Source organism: Callithrix jacchus, chromosome 2 (assembly GCF_049354715.1).
Source record: "Callithrix jacchus isolate 240 chromosome 2, calJac240_pri, whole genome shotgun sequence".
NCBI classification, from domain to species: domain Eukaryota; kingdom Metazoa; phylum Chordata; class Mammalia; order Primates; family Cebidae; genus Callithrix; species Callithrix jacchus.
In genome coordinates, this window is record NC_133503.1 from 63,846,641 (window position 1) to 63,873,024 (window position 26,384).

At 43.3% G+C, this 26,384-nt stretch overlaps 1 long non-coding RNA gene across 1 annotated transcript; it reads left to right on the forward strand.

Moving 5' to 3' along the window:
* Positions 1-1,645: 1,645 nt before the first annotated feature.
* LOC144581499 (uncharacterized) lies at positions 1,646-22,862 on the forward strand. The gene is made up of 3 exons (XR_013532381.1): positions 1,646-1,877; positions 2,816-2,989; positions 22,123-22,862. It is a non-coding gene; the product is annotated as an uncharacterized LOC144581499 (long non-coding RNA).
* The last annotated feature ends 3,522 nt before the right edge of the window (positions 22,863-26,384 follow it).

Consider the following 26,384-nt stretch of genomic DNA (forward strand, 5'->3'; position numbering starts at 1 on the left):
TCCATTTACTCGGAGAAGGAAAACAAAAACAAATATTCTCGCTACTGAATGTGCTTTTTATTCAGCAGAATCCATCCCCAGAAGGCTGAATTTATGGTTCGCTCATGTGTCCCTAAGCATATTTACCAGAGGACACTGCGGGGAAGGCTAGAGGGGCCTGTGGCCCTGGTGCATCCTGGCAGAGGCTTCAGGTCTTGCAGCAGCAAAGGGGCTAGAGAATGACAGAGAGAAGCTGGTGGGTCAGGATCACAGGAGTGGAGGGAGGCTTGGGGTAAATGAAGGATAGTGAATAGGATGGCTGCCTGCATCTCTGATGTGCACGTGCACTTCTGGGACCTAGAACATCTTTCCCCTGCTTTTCAGTCTGGCAAGCAAACTCCTACTCACTCTTCAAAGCCCAATTCAGTCTTCCCTGAATGTTCCGGGCAGAGTTGGCCCTCTCGCGGGCCAACTGACTCCCTGCCAATCCATCATGGGACTCATTTGCTGACTCCCTGCCCATCCATCATGGGGCCCACCACCTGGTATGTCCCCCTCTAGATGAGGAGCGCTTAGGGGCAGGGGCTGTGGCAACAGAATTCTGAAAGCCCAGCCCAAGCATGGTCCACAGTGAGTGAACAAATAAGTAAGAGTGAGAGCGCAAGCCTTGGGAGAGAGCATGTGTGCTGCAGAGCGAACCCAGCCGAGTCTCTGAGGCTCTGCCGGACCATGGCCTGACGGAGCAGTCTACTGGGATGGTGGCGGGGGAAGGTGGGGCACGTGCAAAATTTGGGGCCAGGTTCAGGAGGTATGATTTAATGGTGGGATAAGGGGCATGGCTGAGATGTCGTGGGGACAGCTGAAAATCACCCTCTTGAGGCAACTCAGTTTACCTGCATCCAGGCTTACCTTTCAGTTCACAGATATGGATGGCCATGAGCCCCTGCAGGCTCAGCTCACTCTCACCTGGAGTCCCATTCATGCCTACCTCCATCCTCAGATCCACCCTAAACCTCTCCAGTCTTCTGCCTCTGCCCTCTTTCTCTCCCCTCTCAGGACCCAGGGGGTCTATATTCTGCTTGCTGGCACTTTCTGGGTATGTGGTCAAAACCACACTTCTGGAGACCACCTCCTCCACCCGCTGAGCCTCAGTTTTCTTGTCTTTGAAATGGAGGTTGTGATCCCTGCCTCACTGGGTCATAACTGAACTTCTACATGCAAAGCACCTGGCACAGTGCCTGGGGCAGAGTAAGCACTCAGTTCTTTCCTTCCTTCCTTCCTTCCTTCCTTCCTTCCTTCCTTCCTTCCTTCCTTCCTTCCTTCCTTCCTTCCTTCCTTCCTTCCTTCCACAGATTCTATGTGGTCTTCTCCTCTTCTGATTGTGATGTCCACCCCTAACCAACCACCGCAGCAAAGATCTCTCCAACCCTGAAGTCTTGGTGACCACAGGTTAGACCTGTCCCTGGCAGCCTTGTGACCTTTGTGATGTATGGCTTGGGTCAGGCGAGTGTCAGCTGGCTGCTTGCCTCATTCCCCTCATCCCCTCCAGACGAGAAGGGCTGGGAAACTTGACTTCATTTATTTTCATACATGAGACAGAGAGAAAGAGGGGGGAGGGGGGAGAGAGGGAGCCAGGGTGGAGGGGGCAGGAGGGAGCAGGAGGGGCTTGGAGAGCTGGGAAAGATATTGTGGGCCTTGCCCCTTCTTGTCTCCCACTTGCCAAAATCTGGCTCTGTGCCCGATGACCAAAGAAAGCCACAGCTTCTGCAAAACACACTGACGAGCTCACACCACGGTTGGAGGGGCTATTGGGGAGCATCAGAAGCCATGCTGGCTACCGAGAGAGGATGAAGGTCCCTTCTCCTCCTCTTCCTACCCGGTAACTTTCATCTCTGAAGGTAGGGGAAACATTGCCTATAAATTACTCTCCTTCACAGGCAGAGCGTTTCTCTTTATGAATCATGCGGGATCCGCCTCCATCCTCAGTGTGTGTAAAACAACAAATCAGGAGAAATTTGACTTGACCCAAGCAGGGAAATTTCCATCCATCACAAGAGGAAAATGTTGGCGCAGCAGGGAGGGGCACGGAGCTGGTGACAGTTGGCAGTGGGCGAGCGGCAGGGCAGGGGTCCAGCCAGGGCTCTCCACACTCTGTGGTGGGCGGAAGATGGGTCCCTACTGAGGCACCAGCAGGCTCCAGCAGCATCATGTCTTAGAGAGGCCGTAATTCCCTAGTCTCTCAGCTAGCATTCCCCAGATCTTCTCACAGGCTCCTCATGATCTCTCAGTTCACCGGGATCAAAGTCAGCCCTCCTGCCATAAGGAACACTTTCTATGAGGGGACTTCAAAAAGTTCATGGAAAAATGGAATTAAATATCAAAATAAAAATATAAACTTTATTTCTCAACATAAACTCCATCAAGTTCAGACACTCTTTTTTAAAAAAATTAGACTTTAAATTCAGGGGTATATGTGCAGAACGTGCAGGTTTGTTACTTAGGTATACCCGTGGCATGGTGGTTTGCTGCGCCCATCAATCTGTCATCTACATTAGGTATTGCCTCTAATGCTACTCCTTCCCTAGCCCCCTACTCCCTGACAGGCCCCAGTGTTTGATGTTCCCCTCCCTGTGTCCATGTGCTCTCATTGTACAACTCCCACTTATGAGTGAGAACATGCAGTGTTTGGTTTTCTGTACCTGTGTTAGTTTGCTGAGAATGATGGTTTCCAGCTTCATCCATGTCCCTGCAAGGACATGAACTCATCCTTTTTTATGGCTGCATAGTATTCCATGGTGTATATGTGCCACATTTACTTTGTCTCCTGCTCACCCAGGTCTGGTTCTGTGCCCAATGACCAAAGAAAGCCACAGTTTCTGCAAAACATGCTGACGAGTTCACATCATGGTTGGAGGGGCTGTTGGGGAGCATCAGAAGCCATGCTGGCTACTGAGAGTGGATGAACGTCCCTTCTCTGCCTCTTCCTACTCAGTGACTTTCATCTCTGAAGGTAGGGGAAACATCAGTCTATAACCAATCTATCACTGATGGGCATTTGGGTTGGTTCCAAGTTTTTGTTATTGTGAATAGTGATGCAATGAACATACTTGTACATGTGTCTTTATAGTAGAATGATTTGTAATCCTTTGGGTATATACCCAGTAATGGGATTGCAGATCAAATGGCATTTCTCGTTCTAGATTCTTGAGGAATCACCAGACTGTCTTTCACAATGGTTGAACTAATTTACACTTCCTGTTTCTCCACATCCTCTCCAGCATCTGTTGTTTCCTGACTTTTTAATGATCATCATTCTAACTAGTATGAGATGGTATCTCAATGTGGTTTTGATTTACATGTCTCTAATGGCCAGTGGTGATGAGCTTTTCGTGATATGTTTGTTGACCACATAAATGTCTTCTTTTGAGAAGTGTCTGTTCCTATCCTTTGCCCACTTTTTGATGGGGCTTTTTTTTTTTTTTTGTCAATTTGTTTAAGTTCTTTATAGATTCTGGATATTAGCCCTTTGTCAGATGGACAGATTGCAAAAATTTTCTCCCATTCTGTAGGTTGCCTGTTCACTCTGTTGATAGTTTATTTTGCTGTGCAGAAGCTCTTTAGTTTAATTAGATCCCATTTGTCTATTTTGGCTTTTGTTGCCATTGCTTTTGGTGTTTGACTCATGAAGTCTTTGCCCATGCCTATGTCCTGAATAGTATTGCCTAGGTTTTCTTCTAGGGTTTTTATGGTTTTAGGTCTTAGATTTAAGTTTTAATCCATCTTGAGTTAATTTTTGTATAAGGTGTAAGGAAGGAATCCAGTTTCAACTTTCTGCATCTGGCTAGCCAGTTTTCCTAACATCATTTATTGAATAGGGAATCAGTTCCCCATTGCTTGTTTTTGTCAGGTTTGTGAAAGATCAGATGGTTGTAGATGTGTGGTGTTATTTCTGAGGCCTCTGTTCTGTTCCCTTGGTCTATGTATCTGTTTTGGTACCAGTACCATGCTGTTTGGTTACTGTAACCTTGTAGTATAGTTTGAATTCAGGTAGTGTGATGCCTCCAGCTTTGTTCTTTTTGCTTAGGATTGTCTTGGCTATGCAGGCTGTCTTTTGGTTCCATATGAAATTTAAAGTCGTTTTTCCTAATATTGTAAAGAAAGTCAATGGTAGCTTGATGGGGATAGCATTGAATCTATAAATTACTTTGGGCAGTGTGGCCATTTTCACTATATTGATTCTTCCTAACCATGAGCATGGAATATTTTTCCACTTGTTTGTGTCCTCTCTTACTTCCTTGAGCAGTGGTTTGTAGTTCTCCTTGAAGAGGTCCTTCACATCCTTTGTTAGTTGTATTCCTAGGTATTTTATTCTCTTTGTAGCAATTGTGAATGGGAGTCCACTCATGATTTGGCTCTCTGTTTGTCTATTATTGGTGTATAGGAATGCTTGTGATTTTTTCACAATTATTTTGTATTTTGACACTTTGCTGAAGTTGCTTATCACCTTAAGGAGATTTGGGGCTGAGACAATGGAGTTTTCTAAATATACAATCATGTCATCTGCAAACAGAGACAATATGACTTCCTCTTTTCCTAATTGAATACATTTTATTTCTTTTTCTTGCCTGATTGCCCTGGCCAGAACTTCCAATATTATGTTGAATAGGAGTGGGGAGAGAGGGCATCATTGTTTTGTGCCAGTTTTCAAAGGGAATGCCTCCAGTTTTTGTCCATTCAGTATGATACTGGCTGTGTGTTTGTCATAAATAGCTCTTATTATTTTGTGATACGTTCCATCAATACCTAGTTTATTGAGAGTTTTTAGCATGAAGGGGTTTGAATTTTGTCAACGGCCTTTTCTGCATCTATTGAGATAATCATGTGGTTTTTGTCATTGGTTCTATTTATGTGATGGATTACATTTATTGATTTGCGTATGTTGAACCAGCCTTGCATCCCAGGGATGAAGCTGACTTGATCGTGGTGGATAAGCTTTTTGATGTGCTGCTGGATTTGGCTTGCCTATATTTTATTTAGGATTTTTGCCTTGATGATCATCAGGGATATTGGCCTGAAATTTTCTTTCTTTGGTGTGGTTTTGGTATCAGAATGATGCTGGCTTCATAAAATGAGTTAAGGAGGATTCTCTCTTTTTCTATTGTTTGAAATAATTTCAAAAGGATGGTGCCAGCTCCTCTTTGTACTTCTGGTAGAATTCGGCTGTGAATCCATCTGGTCCTGAACTTTTTTTGGTCGATAGGCTGTTAATTGCTGCCTCAATTTCAGAACTTGTTATTGGTCTATTCAGGGATTTCCTGGTTCAGTCTTGGGAAGGTGTATGTGTCCAGGAATTTATCCATTTCTCCTAGATTTTCTAGTATATTTGTGTAGACGTATTTATAGTATTCTCTGATGGTAGTTTGTATTTCTGTGGGATAGGTGGTAATATTGCCTTTATCATTTTTTATTGCATCTATTTGATTCTTGTTTCTTTTCTTCTTTATTAGTCTGACTAGCAGTCTGTCTATTTTTGTTGATGTTTTCAAAAAACCAGCTCCTAAATTCATTGATTTTTTTGAAGGGTTTTTCATGTCTCTGTCTCCTTCAGTTCTGCTTGATGTTAGTTATTTCTTGTCTTCTCCTAGCTTTTGAATTTGTTTGCTCTTACTTCTCTAATTCTTTTTATTGTGATGTTAGAGTGTCGATTTTAGATCTTTCCTGCTTTCTCTTGTGGGCATTTAGTGCTATAAATTTCCCTCTACGCACTGCTTTAAATGTGTCCCAGAGATTCTGGTACATTGTGTCCTTGTTCTCATTGGTTTCAAAGAACATCTTTATTTCTGCCTTAATTCTGTTATTTACCCAGTAGTCATTCAGGAGCAGGTTGTTCAGTTTCCATGTAGTTATGCAATTTTGAGTGAATTTCTTAAACCTGAGTTCTAATTTGATTGCACTGTGGTCTGAGAGACTATTTGTTATGGTTCCCATTCTTTTGCATTTTCTAAGAAGTGTTTGACTTCCAATTATGTGGTCAATTTTAGAATAAGTGCAATGTGGTACTGAGAAGAATGTATGTTCTGGTGATTTGAAGTGGAGAGTTCTGCAGATGCTGATTAGGCCCACTTGGTCCACAGCTGAATTCAAGTCCTGGATATCCTTGTTAATTTTCTGTCTTGTTGATCTGTCTAATGTTGACAGTGGGGTGTTAAAGTGTCCCACTATTATTTTGTGGGAGTCTAAGTCTCGTTGTACCTCTCTAAGAACTTGTTCCTGTATTGAGTGCTCCTGTATTGGGTGTATATATATTTAGGATAGTTAGCTTTTCTTTTTGCACTGATCCCTTTACTATTATGTAATGCCCTTCTTTGTCCCTTTTGATCTTCATTGGTTTAAGCTTTGTTTTGTCAGAGACTAGGATTGTAACCCCAGCTTTCTTTTTTTTTGCTTTCTATTTACTTGGTAAATCTTCCTCCATCCCTTTATTTTGAGACTATAAAGTATGTCTTTGCATGCAAGATGGGTCTCCTGAATACAACACACCAATGGGTCTTGACTATATCCAATTTGCCAGTTTTGTGTCTTTTAATCAGGGCATTTAGCCCATTTACACTTAAGGCTAATATTGCTATGTGTGAATTTGATCCTGACATTATGATGCTAGCTGGTTATTTTGCCCATTAGTTGATGCAGTTTCTTCATAGCATTGATGGTTTTTACAATTTGATCTGTTTTTGCAGTGGCTGGTACCAGTTGTTCCTCTCCATGTTTAGTGCTTCCTTCAGGAGCTCTTATAAAGCAGACCTGGTGGTGACAAAATTTCTCAGCATTTACTTAGTTGGAAAGAATTTTATTTCTCCTTCACTTATGATGCTTAGTTTCACTGTATATGAAATTCTAGGTTGAAAATTCTTTTCTTGAAGAATGTTGAATATTGGCCCCCACTCTCATCTGGCTTGGAGGGTTTCTACCAGGAGAATAGCTGTTAGTCTGATGGGCTTCCCTTTGTAGGCAACCTGACCTTTTTCTCTGGCTGCCCTTAACATTTTTTTTTTTTTTCATTTCAACCTTGGTGAATCTGACAATTATGTGCCTTGGGGTTGCTCTTCTTGAGGAGTATCTTTGTAGTGTTCTCTGTATTTCCTGAATTTCAATGTTGGCCTGTCTTGCTAGGCTGGGGAAGTTTTCCTGGATAATATCCTGAAGAGTATTTTCCAATCTGGTTCCATTCTCGTCACTTTCAGATACACTAATCAAACGTAGATTTGGTCTTTTCACATAGTCCCATATTTCTTGAAGGCTTTGTTTATTTCTTTCCACTCTTTTTTCTCTAATCATGTCTTCTCACTTTATTTCAATCTCTGAAATCCTTTCTTACACTTGATTGATTCAGCTATTGATACTTGTGTATGCTTCATGAAGTTCTCATGCTGGGTTTTTCAGCTCCATCAGGTCACTTATGCTCTTCTCTAAACTGGTTATTCTAGTTAGTAATTTCTCTAACCTTTTTTCAGTGTTCTTAGCTTCCTTGCATTGGGTTAGGATACACTCCTTTAGCTCAGAGCAGTTTGTTATTACCTACCTTCTGAAGCTTACTTCTGTCAGTTCTCCATCCAGTTTTGTTCCCTTGCTGGCAAGGAGTTGTGATCCTTTGAAGGAGAAGAGGCATTCTGGTTTTTGGAATTTTCAGCATTTTTGCACTGGTTTCTCCCCATCTTCATGGATTTACCTACCTTTCATCTTTGATGTTGGTGACCTTCAGATGGGGGTCTCTGAGTGGATATCCTTTTTGTTGATGTTGATGCTATTCCTTTCTGTTTGTTAGTTTTCCTTCTAACAGTCAGGGTCCTCTGCCTCAGGTCTGCTGGAATTTGCTGAAGGTCCACTCCAGACCCTGTTTGCCTGCATATCACCAGTGGAGGCTGCATAATGACAAAGATTGCTGCCTGTTCCTTTCTCTGGAAGCTTTGTCCCAGAGGGGCACACACAAGTTGGCAGCCAGAGCTCTCCTGTATGAGGTGTCTGTCAGTCCCTGCTGGGAACTATCTCCCAGTCAGGATACATGGGGCCAGGGGACCACTTGAGCAGCCAGTCTGTCCCTTATCAGTGCTCAAACCCTGTGCTGGGAGATCCTCTGCTTCCTTCAGAGCTGCCAGGTAGGGACATTTAAGTCTGCTGAAGCTGCGTCCACGGCCACCCCTTCCCCCAGGTGCTCTGTCCCAGGGAGATGGGGGTTTTATCTATAAATCCCTGACTAGGGCTGCTGCCTTTTTTTCAGAGATGCTTAGAGAGGAGGAATCTAGACAGGCAGTCTGGTCACAGAGGCCTTGCTGAGCTGCAGTGGGCTCTGCCCTATTTGAACTTCCTGGCAGCTTTATTTACACTGTTAGAGGAAAACTGTCTACTCAAGCCTCAGCAATGGCAGACACCCCGAGCTTGATTGTCCCAGGTAGATCTCAGACGACTGTGCTAGCAGCAAGAATTTCAAGCCAGTGGATCTTAGCTTGCTGGGCTCCATGGGGATAGGACCTGCTTAGCCAAACCACTTGGCTCCCTGGCTTCAGCCCCCCTTGCAGGGGAGTGAAGGGTTCTGTCTCACTGGCATTCCAGGTGCACTGGGGTATGAAAAAAGAAACTCCTGCTGCTATCTCGGTGTCTGCTCAAATGGCCACCCAGTTTTGTGCTTGAAACACAGAGCCCTGGTGGCATAGGCACTGGAGGAAATCTTCTGGTCTGCTGGTTGTAAAACTTGTAGAAAAATTGTAGTATCTGAGCTGGAATACACTGTTCTTCATGACATAGTCTCTCACCGCTTCCTTTGGCTAGGGGAGAGAAATCCCCTGACCCCTTGTGCTTTCCAGGTGAGGTGATGCCCCTGCTTCTGCTCACCCTCTGTGGGCTGCACTCATGTCCAACGAGTCCCAGTGAGATGAACCAGTTACTTCAGTTGGAAATGCCAAAATAACCCACCTTCTGAGTCAAACGTGCTGAGAGCTGCAGACCAGAGCTGTTCCTATTTGGCCATCCTTTTTTTTTTTTTTTTTTTTCTTTTTTGAGACAGGATCTCACTCTGTCACCCAGGCTAGTGTGCAGTGGCATGATCATGACTCACTAGCCTCAAACTCCTGGGCTCAAGGGAGCCTCCCACTTTAGTCTTCCAAGTAGCTGGATTACATGTGTGCACCACCACACCCGACTGTGTTCAGACACTTTTATAAGCAATAATACCAGCCATTCAGTCCATCCCCAAAGAACAAATGGTCTTGGGAATTCAACCATGTCAAGACAGATATTTTTTTACACATTATTAAGTGAAGAAAATGGGTGCCTTTTACAAGTGATTTTTTTTAAGATTTTATAAGATTTTTTTAAGATTTAAGGTGCCCTTGTTTGATGAGAGAAATGAGCAGGGGTGTCATTGTGGTGAAGGAGGATTCTCTGGTAAGATTTCTCAGGTGATTTTCTGCTAAAGTTTTGGCCAACTTTCTCAAACCATTCTCCTAATAAGCATATGTTATTGCTCTTTAGCCCTCCAGAAAGTCAACTAGCAAAATGCTTTGAGCATCCCAAAAAAACAGTTGCCATGCCCTTTGCTCTTGGCCAGTCTGCTTTTGTTCTGGCTGGCCCACTTCCACCTCTTGGTAGCCACTGCTTTGATTATGCTTCATCTTCAGTACAGTACTGGTAAAGCCTGTTTCATCTCTTGTTACAGTTCTTTGAAGAAATGCTTCAGGATCTTCATCCCACTTGTTTAATGCTTCCATTGAAAGCTCTGCTGCTGTTTACAGCTGATCTAAGCACAACGGTTTTGGCACCCATCAAATGGAGAGTTTGCTCAGCTTTAATTTCACAGTCAGAATTGTGTAAGCTGAATTAGTTGAGATGCCTAAGGTGTTGGCCCTTGTTTCTGCTCTTAATTGTCTGTCTTCTTCAGTTATGGCAAGAAAAATATGAAATTGTTTCCTAGCAATTGACATGGACGGTCTTCCACTGTGGGCTTCACCTTCAGCATTGTCTTGTCCCTCTTGAAATGAGTTATCTATTTTTAAACTGCTGGTTTCTTTGGGGCATTGTCCCCACAAACTTTTCACAAAGCATCAATGATTTCATCATTTTCTACCCAAGCTTCACCATAAATTTGATGTTTGTTCTGGCTTCTATTTTAACAGAATTCATGTTGCTCTGATAGGAGCTGTTTTAAAACAGATGTCTCATCCTTCTTAGTGCCTTGAATGTTCAGACATTTGATAGCAAGTTGATACAAGTTTATTTTGGTGCAAACAATTTTTAAATCCATACATAGTTTTTCGGTAATATGCATTTTCCATGAACTTTTGAAGTCCCCTTGTGGCTCCCCAAGCAAGCCCCATTCCTTCACACCTTTGTATGCTTGCTTATGCTGTTCCTGCTGCCTCAAACACTCTTCTTTTCCAAAGTCTGAGTCATGGGCATGCCCATGGCAATGTTTCCTAGTCTCCCCAGATGGAGCTGACTGTGCTTTCTTGGGTGCCACCACTCTCTTGAGTCAGTGAAATCATTTTACTGTGTCTCCCCATGACCTCCCACCAGGCTGACTCTTCCATGCAAGCCAGGTCATGCTCCCATAGTTCTTTGTACCTCCATGAGGCCACTCCATGAGGACAGGGAGGTTTCTTGTGTGTTCTGTTTTGTCTTCGGCACTTAGCATGCAGTAGGTGCTCAGTGAAGAACTATTGGATGAATCCCTGGGTACCCTGATAGGGGTTGGTTTAGAGTAGATGTCTTGGAAAATGTTCTATATGCTTAGCATTTTCTGATATGCCAGAGGCCCCATGCAGGGCACGAAGTGTCCTGGGGCCAATAACATGAGATGGAATTGAAGAGCAGGCAGTTGTGTGTCAGCATGTGAGAGGTTGGTTTCTCCTGCCGGTGGAACATTTTAGTTCTGGCTGCTTGCTCCAGCCCAGGAAATCATCTGACCTCGTAATGTTCAATTTCAACTCACTCACTGCCCACCCCATTGTCTGGGCCCCTGTGAGTTAATGGCCCTCACCTGGGTGCCAGGCTGTGTGGGTCACACCCCTCTACAGCCCGATGAACAGGTTCTCCATGAATCCAGCTTCTAGGCCCCCTTCTGGACCTCTGAAGGCAGACATATCACACCTAATACGTTGTCACCACTGCCACCCCCAACACATATACACGTGATATCCTCTCCCCCCAAAACCCTCCTCTCTCTCCACATCAAAGGATCCCAATTGACTCTAGGGAGGAGCTTTGTCTAAAGAGGGGAGTGGGAAACATGAAAAATCACACCGGCGCCAGGTTAGTTAAAGGAGATGAGGGTGGCTCCCAGGACTTGCCCTAGCGTCTCCTGGGGATGGAAGATGCCAGATGCGGGTCCTGTTCTGTAGAGCTCCAAACGCATTTAATCAGATGCTGCAGTAAATGAAATACTAGACGTAGTGTCAGGAGACCTGCGTTCTGGTCCCGTGTTGCTGTCATCAAATTGCTGTGTGACTTTGAAGAGGTCCTTATTCCTCTCTGGGCCTCTATCTTTTGTGTTCTTGAAAAATAATAATATACTACTATTTATTGCTGCTTTTCTTCATGCCAGCCACCCGGCTAAGCACTTTTTGTCCCCTTTGCTGCACTGCATTGCAGAAATTGTTGCCATCCATATTGTTCAGACACAGAACTCAGCTCCAGAGGTGACTTATCCAAGATCACACAGTGAGCTCAAGTTAAGGGCAGAATTTCTTTCTTAACAGTGATGCCCCATAGGGGGATGAAGAACGTCATCTTTAAAGGCCCCCCAGCCCTGACATGCGTTTAGAGCCTGTCTCTACCCTTGTCTCTAAGCATCCTCCAGGAGGCCTTCTGGGCCTGGGCTGACTGGCTTAGGGGCCCCTCCACTCTGTTCTCTCAGGCTCCTATCCCAACTACAGGAGAATAGTGGGACACCATGGCTGCCACGACCTGGTCCCCTGTCTTTCTGCAGGAGTAGGAACAGCGTGACCCAGAGCAGGGGCTGTAGCATGCACAGATCTTGTCTCTGGGACCACAGCTTTGAAGTATGCATGGAGAATGGGGCTAGAGTCCAGGCTTCCAGCTCCTGGGTCCCCAGCCAGTAGCACCCAGTGTGGATCATTTAATTGTGTATTTCACAACTATTTTCAGTATTAATTCTATGACAATCAGTCATCATCACTGTCATCTCATTTGACTCTTCCATTTTAACCATTAATAATTAAAAATAGTAAGTGTTGATTGAAAGATATTATTCAACTTTGGTAAACTATTTCATACACAAACAAAAATTGGTACTTAACGAACAAAAAACTGACCACTTGCTTTTTGTCCTGTTTCATGTTTTCATCTTAAACTCTAAGAAAGACAGGACAGAGTCAGAGGACCCCACATTTTGTGTTACCGGCTTTCCAATCACTCTGCTATTGCTATTTAAATGCCGGGATTTGTAATACCATGAGAGTTAGAGGCATGGGCTGTGTTCAGAATGAGAAACTGAGTCTCAAAACGAGCACAGTAACAATACAAGAATACAACTTCCATGGGGAATACAAGGTTTATTTAAGGAGAAGCAGTGATAATGTGTTAATGTAAAGCTTACCTATATATTATTAAAACTTAACAGTAACTTCAACATTAAGTTCTTTAGAACTAAGACCAATAAAATTTTGTGTGTTGGGGAGGGCAGTATTGTATTGGTGATACTGTTTAGAATCACCAGCACATGGTGATAATAAAAAGCAGATCACCTATAGTCAGTTTTACTACTGCTTTTCAATTCCCTACAGACGATGCACTTCCATATTTCCTGAACTCTGGGTTGATGACACCCCGGAGCCATGTGCCATCTGCTCCTGCCTACAGACACACTTTGAGCCCTTGCCACAGTCCCTGTACCTTTCCCCTTCTCCAGGGCCTGGGAACCATCTTGCCTGCCACTCACTCACCCACTTGGTCAACAAAACTACACCAGCTGCCAGGCAAAAGCAAGGACTGGAAATACAGAGAGGACCGTGGTTACTGCTGCGTGTATCATATGACCTGATGGGGAGACAGGCTGATAAACAGTCAGTTCCCACATAGCCAAAGAAGTGTTGGAATCTAAGTCAGCCCAGGCTGTGGGGGGACTGGGAGTAGACAGAGCCTGACCAATCCTAGAGGAGCAGAGGCGGCTTCCTGGAGGAGGCAACACCCAGGCTGAATGATAAGGAGTTGGTTAGGCTGAGGCTAGAAACAGTAACAGCTGACCTTTATTGAGCATGTACTGTTTGCCAGAGATTTTAAGCTTTTTATTTTATTTTGGCTCTCAGGAATATATACAGTTGATCCTTGAGCAGGGGTTACAGGCATCAACTGCCTGCACAGTCAAAAATCTGCCTATGGCTGGGCGAGGTGGCTCACACCTGTAATCCCAGCACTTTGGGAGGCCGAGGTAGGCAGATCATGATGTCAGGCGATCAAGACCATTCTGGCTAACATGTTGGAACCCCATCTCTATTAAAAATACAAAAAATTAGCCAGGTGTCCTGGTACATACCTGTAGTCCCAGCTACTCAAGAGGCAGGAGAATCGCTTGAACCAGGGAGGCATAGGTTGCAGTGAGCCAAGATTGCACCACTGCACTCCAGCCTGGGCAACAGAGCAAGACTCCATCTCAAAAAAAAAAAAGGCTGCATCTAACTTTTGATGCCCCTCAGACTTCACTAATAGTCTACTGTTGTCTGGAAACCTTACTCAAAACATAAACAGCCACTTAACACATATTTTGTGTGTTATATGTATTGTATACTATATTCTGACAATGAAGCTAGAGAAAAGAAAATGTTATTAGGAAAATCATAAAGAAGAGAAAATGTATTTCCTACCCATTAAATGGAAGTGGATCATCATACAGGTCTTCATCCTCGCTGTCTTCACAATGAGTCGGCTGAGGAAGAGGAGGGGTTGGCCTTGTTGTCTCAGGGATGGCAGAGGTGGAAGAAAACCCACGTGTAAGTGGATCCTCACAGTTCAAACCTGTGTTCTTCAAGGATCAGCTGTAATTAGATTCATCAAAATTTCTTAGCTCACCAAGTACTATCATTATTGGTTGATACATGGTCCTCTTTTATTTTTCTTTTTTGAGGTGGAGTCTCACTCTGTTGCCCAATCTGGAGTTCAGTGGCACAATCTCAGCTCACTGCAACCTCTGCCTCCTGGGTTCAAATGATTCTCCTGCCACAGCCTCCCAAGTAGCTGGGATTATGGGTGTATGCCACCATGTCTGGCTAATTTTTGTATTTTTAGTAGAGACAGGGATTTACCATATTGGCCAGGCTGGTCTTGAACTCCTGACCTCAGGTGATGCAGCCACCTCCCTCAGCCTCCCAAAGTGCTAGGATTATAGGCATGAGCCACTGAGCCCAGACAATTTTGTGTTTAATTATGCAAGGAGCATGATGAAGCCAGTGCCCACTCAGGCCCTCCTGGAACATGATCACCAACTCACATTTCTCCATATGTGCCTCTCTTGTTTTGTCTTCCTGCTTCCCCCTAGAGGGACCTACTATCCTGACTTCTGTGTTTGTCATTTCCTTGGTTTTGAAACATACATTTATAGTTTTTCACATACATATGTATGCCTTAACAATATGTTGTTTAGCTTTTCTTGTTATAAAAAGTGTGTTCCAGAAATCCCAGACTTGCTTTTTCTCTTTTAACGTATGTTTCTAAAATTTGTCCATGTTGCTGCATGTAGCTGTAGTTCATTCATTTTAACTGTGGTAAAATAACCGTCTGTGTATATACGAAAATGTCTCTTCCCATTCTCCTTTGGATAGGCGCTGAAATTCTCCTAACGACCTTCTGTTGTGTCTATATCTAAGAGAGGAATTACTGGGTTTTAGATTATGCAAAGCTCAGTTGGCAAAATAGAACAAAATTGTACCAGTCTTTACTTTCACCAGCAATATGTAAAAGATCCTGTTGAACCATCTTATCTACAGAATCTGGTATTGTCAAGTGTCTTAAATTTTGTAAGTCTAAGTAGCCTTGATGTACATTTTCCTGTAACTGAGATTGAACATCTTTCCATATTTTTATTAACCAAATGTATTTCCTCTTCTCTGAAATATCTTTTCCTGGCTTTTGCCCATTTGTCTAGTGATTTACCTTCTTTTTCTGGTGATATTGACAATTGCGTCTTCTCCTCTCCTCTTTTGGTCCTCATCTGTTTGGCTAGATGTTTCTTGATTTTGTTGATCTTTTCAAAAGAACTATGTTTGCTTCTATTGATTTTCTCTATTGCTTGTTTTCTATTTATTTTTTCTTTCATTTTATTCCTTCTGTATACTTTGTGCTTTTTGTTTTGTTTTTGAGATTGGGTCTCGCTCTGTTGCCCAGACTAGAATACAGTGGCATAATCACAGCTCAGTGCAGCTTCAACCTCCTGGGCTCAAGTAATCCTCCCACCTCAGCTTCGTAAGTAGCTAGGACTACAGGGGTATGCCACAACGCCCAGCTATTTTTAAATTTATTTTTATTTTTTGGTAGAGACATGTTGCCCAAGCTCGTCTCAGACTTCTTGGCTTAAGTGAACTGCCTGAGATGGTCTCCCACACTACTGGGATTACAGGTGTGTGCCACCACACCCAGCCTCCTGCTCTTCTTTTTCTCATTTCTTAAGGTAAAGCTCATGTCATGATTTGGAAGATTACTCTTTTCTAATAATAATTAATGCTGTAAATTTCCCTCTAATTGCTGCTTTAGCTGTATCTACAAATTTTGATATGTTGTATTTTCCTTTTTAATCAGCTCAAAAGGTTTTCTTTATCTGGTGATTGCTTCTTTGACCCCTGGGTTATTTAGAAATATGTTGAATTCTGGGGCTGGACGCGGTGGCTCACACCTCTAATCCTAGCACTTTGGAAGGCCGAGGCAGGTGGATCATGAGGTCAAGAGATCGAGACCATCCTGGTTAACATGGTGAAACCCCATCTCTACTAAAAATACAAAAAATTAGCTGGGCATGGTAGCGCCTGCCTGTAATCCCAGCTATTCGGGAGGCTGAGGCAGGAGAATTGCCTGAACCCAGGAGGCGGAGGCTGCAGTGAGCTGAGATCGCGCCATTGCACTCCAGCCTGGGTAACAAGGGTGAAACTCCATCTGAAAAAAAAAAAAAAAAGAAATATGTTGAATTCTGAAATATTGAAGTATTTTCTAGACCTTTTTCTGTCATAGATTTGTATTCTAATTCTTTTGTGGTCAGGGAACATACTTTGTTTTTCAATATATTTTTACTTTTTATTTTGAACTAATTTTAGGCTTACAAAAAAGTTGAAAATTTGTACAGAAAAATTGTATATATTCCTCATCCAGCTTTCCTTAAGGATAATGTTTTATATAGCTATAGTACAATTGTCAGAACCAAGAAACTAACATTGGTACAATACTTTTAAGTAAATATCACATTTTAACTTTGCCAGTTTTTTACTAAATCATTTTTTAACTCAGGATCTCAGTCCAGGGTCCCATGTTGCATTTAGTTTTTTCTTTTTCTTTTTCTGAGCTCTCTGTAATCTCTAATAATTCCTCAGTCTTTCCTTATTCATCACAACCTGTCTACTTTGAGAGATTATTGATTGGTTATTTTATCAATTGCCCCTTAGTCTGGGTTTGTCTGATATTTTCTGATTGGAGGATTTTGTCTTTTTGACAAGAACACACAGGAGTTGGATTCTACTCAGTGCATGATATTATGGAGTTTATGATGTGGGTGTGTTTTCATACTGATGATATTGATATTGATCACTTAGTAAAGGTGGTTTCTGCCTAGTCTTTTACCATAAAGAGAAGATATTTTTCTTTATAAATAATAAATGTCATGGGGCAATAGTTTGAGACTTCAAATTTTGTTTTTCCTACACTTTCACCATTAATTTTAGAACCCATCAGTGGATTTTGTCTGTGACAATTGTTACCATGGTGTTTGTCTCATGGTGCTTTTCTACTTTCCTCTTACCTTCTACATTTATTCATTAGAATTCTACCATATGAAAGAGCTGTGCCTTCTCCCCTATTACTTATTGAATCAAGTACTTATATCAATATGAACTCAATTAATATGAATTGTACAGGTTATAATCCACTACTCTCATTGTTTTATTGCTCAGATTGCCCCAGCTTTGGACATCAGGAGCTCTTCAGTTTGGCTCTTGTTGTTCTTTCAACAAAACTACATATTTTAAATCTTTTACCAACAAAAGATGTTCCAGGCTCATCTTATATTTTCTCTGTTTTAGTCCTAGAATCATCCACTTATCCAAATAACCCTGGTTCCTTTTATTGGAGAATGATGTTTAGAAACCATCATGTGGGTGATAGTTGTGCTCATTACTGCTGGGGTGTTATTGCTTCCAGGCCCTCTAGTGGACAAAGCTACTAACACATCTGTACACCACACCCACACACCCCAGTCTCCCATACACACTTTCTCTCTTTCTCTTCTATTTAACCATGCCTTAAGAACCATCCCAGGACTTTGGGAGGCCGAGGCGGGTGGATCACGAGGTCAAGAGATTGAGACCATCCTGGTCAACATGGTGAAACCCCGTCTCTACTGAAAATACAAAAAAAAAAAATTAGCTGGGCATGGGGGTGCGTGCCTGTAATCCCAGCTACTCGGGAGGCTGAGGCACAAGAATTGCCTGAACCCAGGAGGTGGAGGTTGCGGTGAGCCGAGATCGCGCCATTGCACTCCAGCCTGGGTAACAAGAGCAAAACTCCGCCTGAAAGAAAAAAAAAAGAACCATGTCTTCATACTGATATTTCAGATTAAAATTTAACACCATAGCATTCTTTCTCCAGTGGTAAGAAATCTGTTTTTGTAGTCTTACACATTTATGTTTTCATAACCATTTATTCTTTAATGCATACGTTTAAAGTTTGTATTTGATTCCATGTTTACCTTTCTTCTTGTCATTTCACATTTTGTATATTTGTGCTTTCTTCCTTTTATCTTTGATTAAATTAGCTAGTATTTTGTCCATTTTGTTGAATTTTTTAAACCAATATTTTGATTTATTAATTAGATCTTTATTGTCTTCCTCATTAATCTCTGTTTCATTATTATTCTCATTATTTTGCTTTCTTTTGGTTTGCTTTGCTTTTGTTGTCGTTCTAGTTTTTTGAGTGACCAAGTTAATTAAGTGAGTTTTGTTTTTCAAGTTTATTGAGTAAAATATTATGGTAATGAGTTTTTCTCTGATCACTGTTTCAATTGTGTCCCATAGATTCTGATATAGATTGTTTCCATGTCACTAATTTTTAAAAATTCTGTTATTTCAGTTTGTAGTTCTCTTTTACCTAGGAGTTGTTTAATAGGTTTTCAATTTTCCAGGTAGAAGGTCCTGCATGATTTTTGATATTATTACAATTTCACTATGACCAGAGAGTATTTATATAATGTAATAGAATTTATTTCTTATGAAAGTGATGATGCTTTCTTCATGATCCTTTTTTGTGACTGTGCTGTGGGCATTTAAGGCTTCTCTGTCATCAGGATATACACTTCAATCTGTGTTTCTAATATCTACCCTACTATATTCAGATCTTCTCTCCCTCCCCACCCCATCATCTGTCTTGTAGTGAAGATTATTAGTAGTAGTGTGTTAAAGATTATTTGTGTGTTTCTATCTTTATCTTCTTGTATCTCTTGAGTTCTTGCTTCATGGAGTTGTAGTGTTATTTGGTGCATAAATATTAATAAGTTATATTTTTATTGTAGATTGTGGCTTTTTGCATTAAGAAGTATCCTTCTTTGTCATGTTTAATGATCTTTGGCTTGAATTCTACCTTGCCTGATATCAAGATCACTTTTCCCACTTATTTGATTTTGTTTTTGTTTCCATTTGTCAGGCAATACTTTTTCTTTAACCTTTCAAAATCTCTTTATTTTTATCCTTTCTGAATCCCTTCAATTTAGATTTATCTCTTTTATATAGCATATAGTTAATTTTGTTTTGTGAACCAATATTAAATCTTTTATTAAAGGTAAACTAAGCCCATTCACGTTTATCATTATAACTGACAGGTTTGATTTCAACTGTATTATAAAATCTATGATAACGTATATTTTGTACATTTATTGTCATAACTGACAGGTTTGAGCTCAACTGTATTATAATATACATGATAGTGTATATTTTGTTAATTTGCTGTTTTTCTCAAAGAATAGTCTTTTATATGGTTTAAATCCACTTGAATTTTTGACACTTGTTTTATGGACCAGCATATGGTTTATCTTGTTTTCTGTAATTGGTTTGTGAGAGCTCTTTATATATTAAGGATATCGATCCTATGCAAAATGTGTTGCAAATCCTTCCTGTTTGTTTGTTTCTTTCTTTCTTTTTATAGCAGTTCTCCTTGCAGAACAGGGCTAACTCAAAAGCAGTGTGGCCAGAGCTGGCCCTTCCTGTTTTTAGTGGATGTAAAGGATAATTGTCCAAGAAGAGACAGTTAAGGAGAAGCTACATATTAAAAAGAGTGAATATTTCTCTGTTATTCAGATAGACTACTTGAATCTATTCTACCTGTAACTGTTTAAAGATCTTCATAATTTCTTATTGGATTATTAGGCAATTCAGTTAATGATTTGTCACTAAAAGTCCTTGTTGGTAGACTACACACTACCTTCAAGATTTGTTCTTAAAATTATTTGGTTTTGTGATTTATAAATCACATAACACATTTATAAATGTGGTTTACAAATTTCCTGACTTTACACAGTAGATTGATATCAATTATTCAAATAACAAAATGTGACTGGTGCTTAGCTCTTATATGGACAAATGTTAACAAATTTTTATGATCCAGTTGATGTATTTGAGTGGTAATAAAGTATCATGTGTGATATAGTCACTTTATGTTATGAAATGATTTATTCAGACAGGATGATTAAGTACCCTGTGCATTTCCTGAAAGTTATAAGGGAAGTGGGAGTAATTAACATCAATATCACCTGTAGTTGCTCTCCTTCCAACCCTGGCTTGTCACACGCCTGTCACTATGACTCTAAGCTCTTTAATCACCTCAGGCTCTCTCAAACCTCCCTGACTCAACCCTTTACAGAACCCTTTCCTCAACACAATCCTTTGCCTTAGCTAGCAAATTCCAACTCATTCATTGAGAACCTGCTAAGCTGTCATTTCTCGGTGATGATGGTGGAACATGGGGTCCTCCATGGTGTCTGGGAGGAGTAGCTCCCCTGTGCCCCTGTTCCAGAATGCCCCCTTCCCATCTTTCAGGATTCTTCATCCTACAAGTCACAACAGCCAGAAAGCCTTTCACAGATCCTTGGAGTCTCCGTCAGAAGTCTCCTGTTGTGTTCTGGATCAATCCTTTATTTCCATTCTTACTCTCCTATAGGATCAGTGCCTGTCTCCCAGGCAACTTCCCCCATTAGAAAGGAACTTTTTTGGAGCAGGAACCATGTCTTTCGTGTTCACTGCTGGGTGTCTAGATCTTAGCACAGTGCCTGATGCAGAAGGCAGAAGAAAGATTCCTTGAAAGATAAATTCAGGACTGTGCTACATGTAGGCATTTCACATTAATCAAAGTGATTATTTAAGCCTCAGTTCCTATATCTATAAATAGAGAAAGGGTTATGTAAGAGTTACATAAAACCACATTTGCAAAGCGCTTACCAGTGAGCTCAGCACTTAGTGCTCAATCAATGATAACAATTTCCATTATTACTTAGGAATTATCAACGAGCTCCATTCTGTTGCAAAGGCCATCTCTGAAATGTAGTTTGAGAAAGTAATTAACAAAGACTATAAGCATAAAATTAAGGTTCTTTGAGAAAATAGCCCATATCAGATATCCAGAGTTACAGCCGTATTAACAGGTTCACAAGCTGTGGCCAGTAGTATTGATGCTTTGCTAAATGGAAAAATTAATATTCCAGTAATGTTCTAGACACCTCACTTTGAAGAAACACTAATATGTATACTTGAAAAAATATGATCATGAGTGATCTTGGCAGAGCTCCAAAGCAAATGTGGAAATTGAAGAAGTTGAAGCCCTATTATCACTCTGAAAAAGCAGCTGGCTTTTCAAATATGAACCCACCACTTAGTGGAAGTAAAGCTCATTTGTGTGAGTGACAAGTGCAAAGGTTATATCATACCCATGCTAAAATCTTCCAGTGTCTTTGCATCAGATTTAGAAAAAGCCCAGCTCTTCACCACAGGCCTCTAAACCTTGGTGATATGGCCTCTGCCCACTTCTCTGAACTCATTTCTATTCCTGCCACAAGTTCCTTCTAATGCACCTCACTCCTCCTGGCCCCAGGGCCTTTGCACCTGCTGCCTAGAGTGCTCCTCCTTCAGATCTTTGCACAATTGCTCCTTAGCATTTTGGTGTCATCACCAATGTTGCTTCTTTTTCTTTTCTTTCTTTCTTTTTTTATTTTAAAGATGGAGTCTTGCTCTGTCATCCAGGCTGGAGTGCAGTGGCATGATCTTGGCCCACTGCAACTTTTGCCTCCTAGGTTCAAGTGATTCTCCTGTTTCAGCCTCCCAAGTAGCTGGGATTACAGGTGTGTGCCACCAGGCCAGGTTAATTTTTGTATTTTTAGTAGAGATGGGGTTTTTCCATGTTGGCCAGGCTGGTCTGGAACTCCTGACCTCAGGTGATCCGCCCACCTCAGCCTCTCAAAGTTCTGGGATTGCAGGGGTGAGCCACCGTGCCTGGCCCAATGTCACTTCTTCAAAGGAACCACTGGCCTGTCCTCAGTGTACTCATTCCAAACCCTGCCTCTGACCCTTGGCACTTGTCACCATCTAAAAAAAAAAAAGCTATTATCTAAATATCTGTTTATTGTCTGTCTCTCTGTGAGGAAGTAGACATTGTCTATCTTGTTTACCATGTCTGTAGCACCCAGAACAATTCTCGGCCTATAGTTGGTGCTCGGTAAATACTTGATAACAGGTGCTGCATCTGGATGTTGGACAGTTTCAGGTGAACTTTCGCCCAAAACATTTGGTCATTGGACTAAGTCCTGCCCTGATTAGATTACACCCAGCTCATTGAAGCTATGAAAATCCCCAAGCAGTCATAACAATGGTCAATGAATATTTGCTTGTTTGTGTACTTCAGCTTGTTCTGGAAAGGAGCTGTGGTAGAGTAGTGAACACAAGCTAAAGAAACACCACGAGTGGACATTCAGGACCAGAAAAAGGGCCATTCACCCAGGAGGCCAACGTGGGAGAAAGTGAAAGGTATTCGTTTTTGTTTTTTGTTTTTTTGAGATGGAGTCTCCCCCAGTCACTCAGGCTGGAGTGCAGTGGTGTGATCTTGGCTCACTGCAACCTCCGACTCCCAGGTTCAAGCGATCCTTCTGCCTCAGCCTCCTGAGTAGCTGGGATTACAGGCATGCGCCACCACGCCCAGCTAATTTTTGTATTTTTCGTAGACACAGGGTTTCACCATTTTTGCCAGGATGGTCTCAATCTCCTGACCTCGTGATCCACCCATCTCAGCCTCCCAAAGTGCTGGGATTACAGCCGTGAGCCACCATGCTGGGCCCATGACTGCAATTTTACTGTAAACTTGTTTCTGAGCTTCTTGGCAGGTATTTCTGTAACTTTCTACTGTCCACTAGGACAAACAACATTCCCTTTACCCAAGAGAATCACAGATTTCTTGTTTGTCACCTGGGGCAAATGACAGACCCTCTGCAGGATGAAGCAGATGATGCCTTTTCACCATATCCCTTCCACTACTCAGCAAGTGGTTCCATTCAATGGTTTTCTACAACGCCTGGAAATGTGGCAGGATACCAACACGCACTGACGCCATGAATCACGGCAGCTGACTCCTCTCCAGTAGCTGCTTGCTCAGCATTTTCACCTTATGTGGACCATTTCTCCTTTCTGAGTCGTAGCTTTCTCATCTGGAAAGATTCATGGTATTTTTCCTGAATCGTATGGACTCATCGTGGAAGGACAAAAGAAACATTACTATTATCTTTATACTCAGGCTGTGCTCGGAGGGTGAGCAGCTGGAGGAGTATTCTTCCTTGCAGTTTGTCCAAGACACGGGCAAACTTTTGATGAATCCGCAGGAGACCTGCCTTGTGCTGGCTAATTTACTGGAACGCTGTTGGGGAATAGGAACCGCAGGAAGACAAGTCTTGATTTCCCAGGACCAGTGGGTAAGGGAGGTCTCCCATGGACCTGGAGAAGAAAGGGTAATTATGTTTCATCTTCTCTTAGGGCAATTGCTGCTGTGGACCTGCCCACCTGGGGGCTGAGGGCCCCGAGGCCAATAGTCAATTCCCCAGGTGCGAGGATTTCTTTAGCAAGTGCTCCCAGGAAACTGTCACTCACACTCTGACTGGCTCTGTAAAGGACCCCAGAGGGAAGAACCAGAAGGAGGGGCAGAGCAGAGCAGAGCTCTGTGTCTGGCTGCCGATGGCCCCCTTCACCCAGCCCAGTTCGGCAGAGAGCCTGGGCAGCTGCCGAAAGGCCTGTGTCTGCCTGTCCTGGTGTCTGGGGTGGAGTCCCCATCCCACCAGGTGGGTTCCCTATCACTGGCCAGAGCCTAGTGGAGCCTTGGATTACAGGGCAGCAAGAGAGACACAAAAGAGCGCATGTCTATTGAGCAGCCACCATGTACCATTTCCATGGCCCACGTGCTTTCTTCTCATTCCCCAGAGAACCCACGATGTTGGAACTATCTGACAGATGAGAATATGGAGACGTAGAGAAGGGAACTGACTTGTTCAGTCAAACAGCCAGCAAGCAGTAGAGCTGGGATTTGAACCCAACTTATAGATTTCAAAGAGCTGTGTGGTTTTGTGGTGAGGGCTGAGAAGGGAGAGTAATAGGAGGCGGGGAAGGGGGAGCCAGGCAGGTAAATGTAAAAGGAAACAGGCTCCTTCTCCATGAAATGGAGCTAGCAGGCATCAGATTCCAGAGGTTGTAAGGATTCTACAGAACTTCATGGTTGAGGTGCTCAGCCTAGCAACCTCCATGGCCCTTGCCTCTCTGTCAGCCCACCCTCTGCCTTCCAGGGTCTTCCCTAGCAGTCTTACTTTCTTGCTTCCCATCTAGAAGCACCTCCACTCCCACCGAGTGTCCCCTCCCTCCGCCCGTCCCCCACCCCCAGCCCAGACCCTGGACTAATGCGTTGCAGCTTGAGCCTGCAGCCGGCCTGCTGGCTCCTCTGCCCTGATCGTTCCCCGCTCAGCCGTCACTTCCAATCACTCCAGTACAAAACCTTCTGCCAGATGCAGCCGCCACGGTCTTGCCTGGCCCTTGGACACCAGCACCTGGTTGTGAGCTCAGACCTGTGGGGGTGGATGCCTCGCAGACTCCAAGGTCAATGGCTCACCAAACCCTCTCCCTCCATGACCCTGGGGCTCTTGAAAAGCACCAACCTGTGCACTGCACCTTTCCTGACCATCAGTACCCCCCCATTCCTCCTCTCACAGTCACAAGGGAAAGCCACTGTGGACTTGAGCCACGACACACCCTCAGCACACCACTATTTCTTTACAGGGAGGGAACTGCCATTTCTTCAGCATCTCTGTGCACCAGGTCCTCTGTGAACCTTTCCTCAAACACTTAGGGGAAGAAGATACTCGTTTTTTTTTTTTTTTTGAGACAGAGTCTCACTCTGTTGCCCAGGCTAGAGTTCAGTGGTGTGCTCTCAGCTCACTGCAACCTCCACCTCCCAGGTTTGAGCAATTTTGAGCCACCTGAGAGGCTAGGATGACAGGTGCCCACCACCACACCTGGCTAATTTTTGTATTTTTAGTAGAGATGGGGTTTCACCATGTTGGTCAGGCTGGTCTTGAACTCCTGACCTCAAATGATCCACCCATCTCGGCCTCCCAAAGTGCTGGGATTACAGGTGTGAGCCACCACACCCTACCAGAAGTTACTCTTATCCCTAGGTTACGAATGGAAAGACTGAGGCACAGACAGGGCACGTGTCTCTTCAAGGACACACAGCATTCCTCCTCTCTTGCTCACTCTACATCTATCTATCCACCTCCTTCATGGCCAGGCACTGCATGGATGATGCACTGGGTTGAATCATTTCCCCCCAAAAGAGTCCTAACTCCTGATACCTGTGGCTGTGGCCTCATTTGGAAATATAGTCTCTGCAGATATAATCAAGCTAAGATGAGGTCATATGAGATCAGTGTGGGCCCTAGTCCAAAGACTGCTGTCTTTATAAGAAGAGGGAAATGTGGACACAGACACACACAGAGGGAAGAGGCCATATGTAGGCAGAGGCGGGAACTGGAGTGGTGCAGCTACAAGCCAAGGACTACCAGCAGCCACCAGAAGCTAGGAGAGCAAGGAAGAATTCTTCCCTAAGGCCTTGGAGAGAACCTTGCTGAGATCTTGATTTTGAACTACAGACCTCCAGAACTGTTGTTTTAAGCCACCTCTTTGTGATAATTTGTTATGGCAGCCCCAGGAAACTAATACAGATGATATTCAATCCCTGCTACAACCTTGTGAAATGGGAACAATTCTTTTTTACTTAACAGATGGGAAAACGGAGGCTGGAAAGGAGGAAATTTGTTGCAGAATTTCCCACAGTCAGCTGAGAGCAGGTTCAGCAAGCCCCAAAACCTGCACCTTACCAGTAATGGACTCTCAACCCTGGGTGCACCCCAGAAATGCCCAGCGAGTTAGGTAAAACACTCACTCCAGGGCTTTGTCTCTGCAGATGCTGGTGCCATTTGTCTGGGCTGGGGCCCTGGACTCCACATTTTAACAGCACCCTGGGGGTTCTGAAGCAGCTGTTAGGGAAATGTTTCTCACCACACTCCTGTCACCCAAAGGATTGTATCTGCTGGGCCTGGAACTCAGGTCACCTGCTAGTTTATCACAAAGAGGGAGAGGTGGGGGTGAGGTGGAGAGGTGAGTCAGAGGCAGCGGTGGGAGGCTGGGGCTGATGGGGAGGACACACCTTCCCACCTGCCCAGGGAAGCTCAGCGCGCCTGTTCCGCATCTCGCAGAACTCACAGCCAAGCACCCTGGCCCTGCACTTACCCCATCCTAAGACCTCAAGCCCCAGGACTTTTGTCTTCCTGGGCCCCCTAGAGCCCCTCAATATTAGATGTGGAAACTGCCCATGGGGTGTCTCATCCAGCCACACTTACTGTTCCCCACTCCCACCCACCACCACCACTTTATGGTTCAGAGGACTGAGGCCCTCAGAGGGAAAGGGTCTTATCCAGTACCCCACAGCCAACCCCTGACAAAGCTTTGCTCCAGATCCTTTTTCCTGACCTCCAGAACATACCGTGTGAAGCCAGAAAGCAGCTGTGCACAGAAGTCAGGCCAAAAAGCAGCAGACGATGAGCCTCAGGTGAGCAGATAAGGTGAGGGACAGGA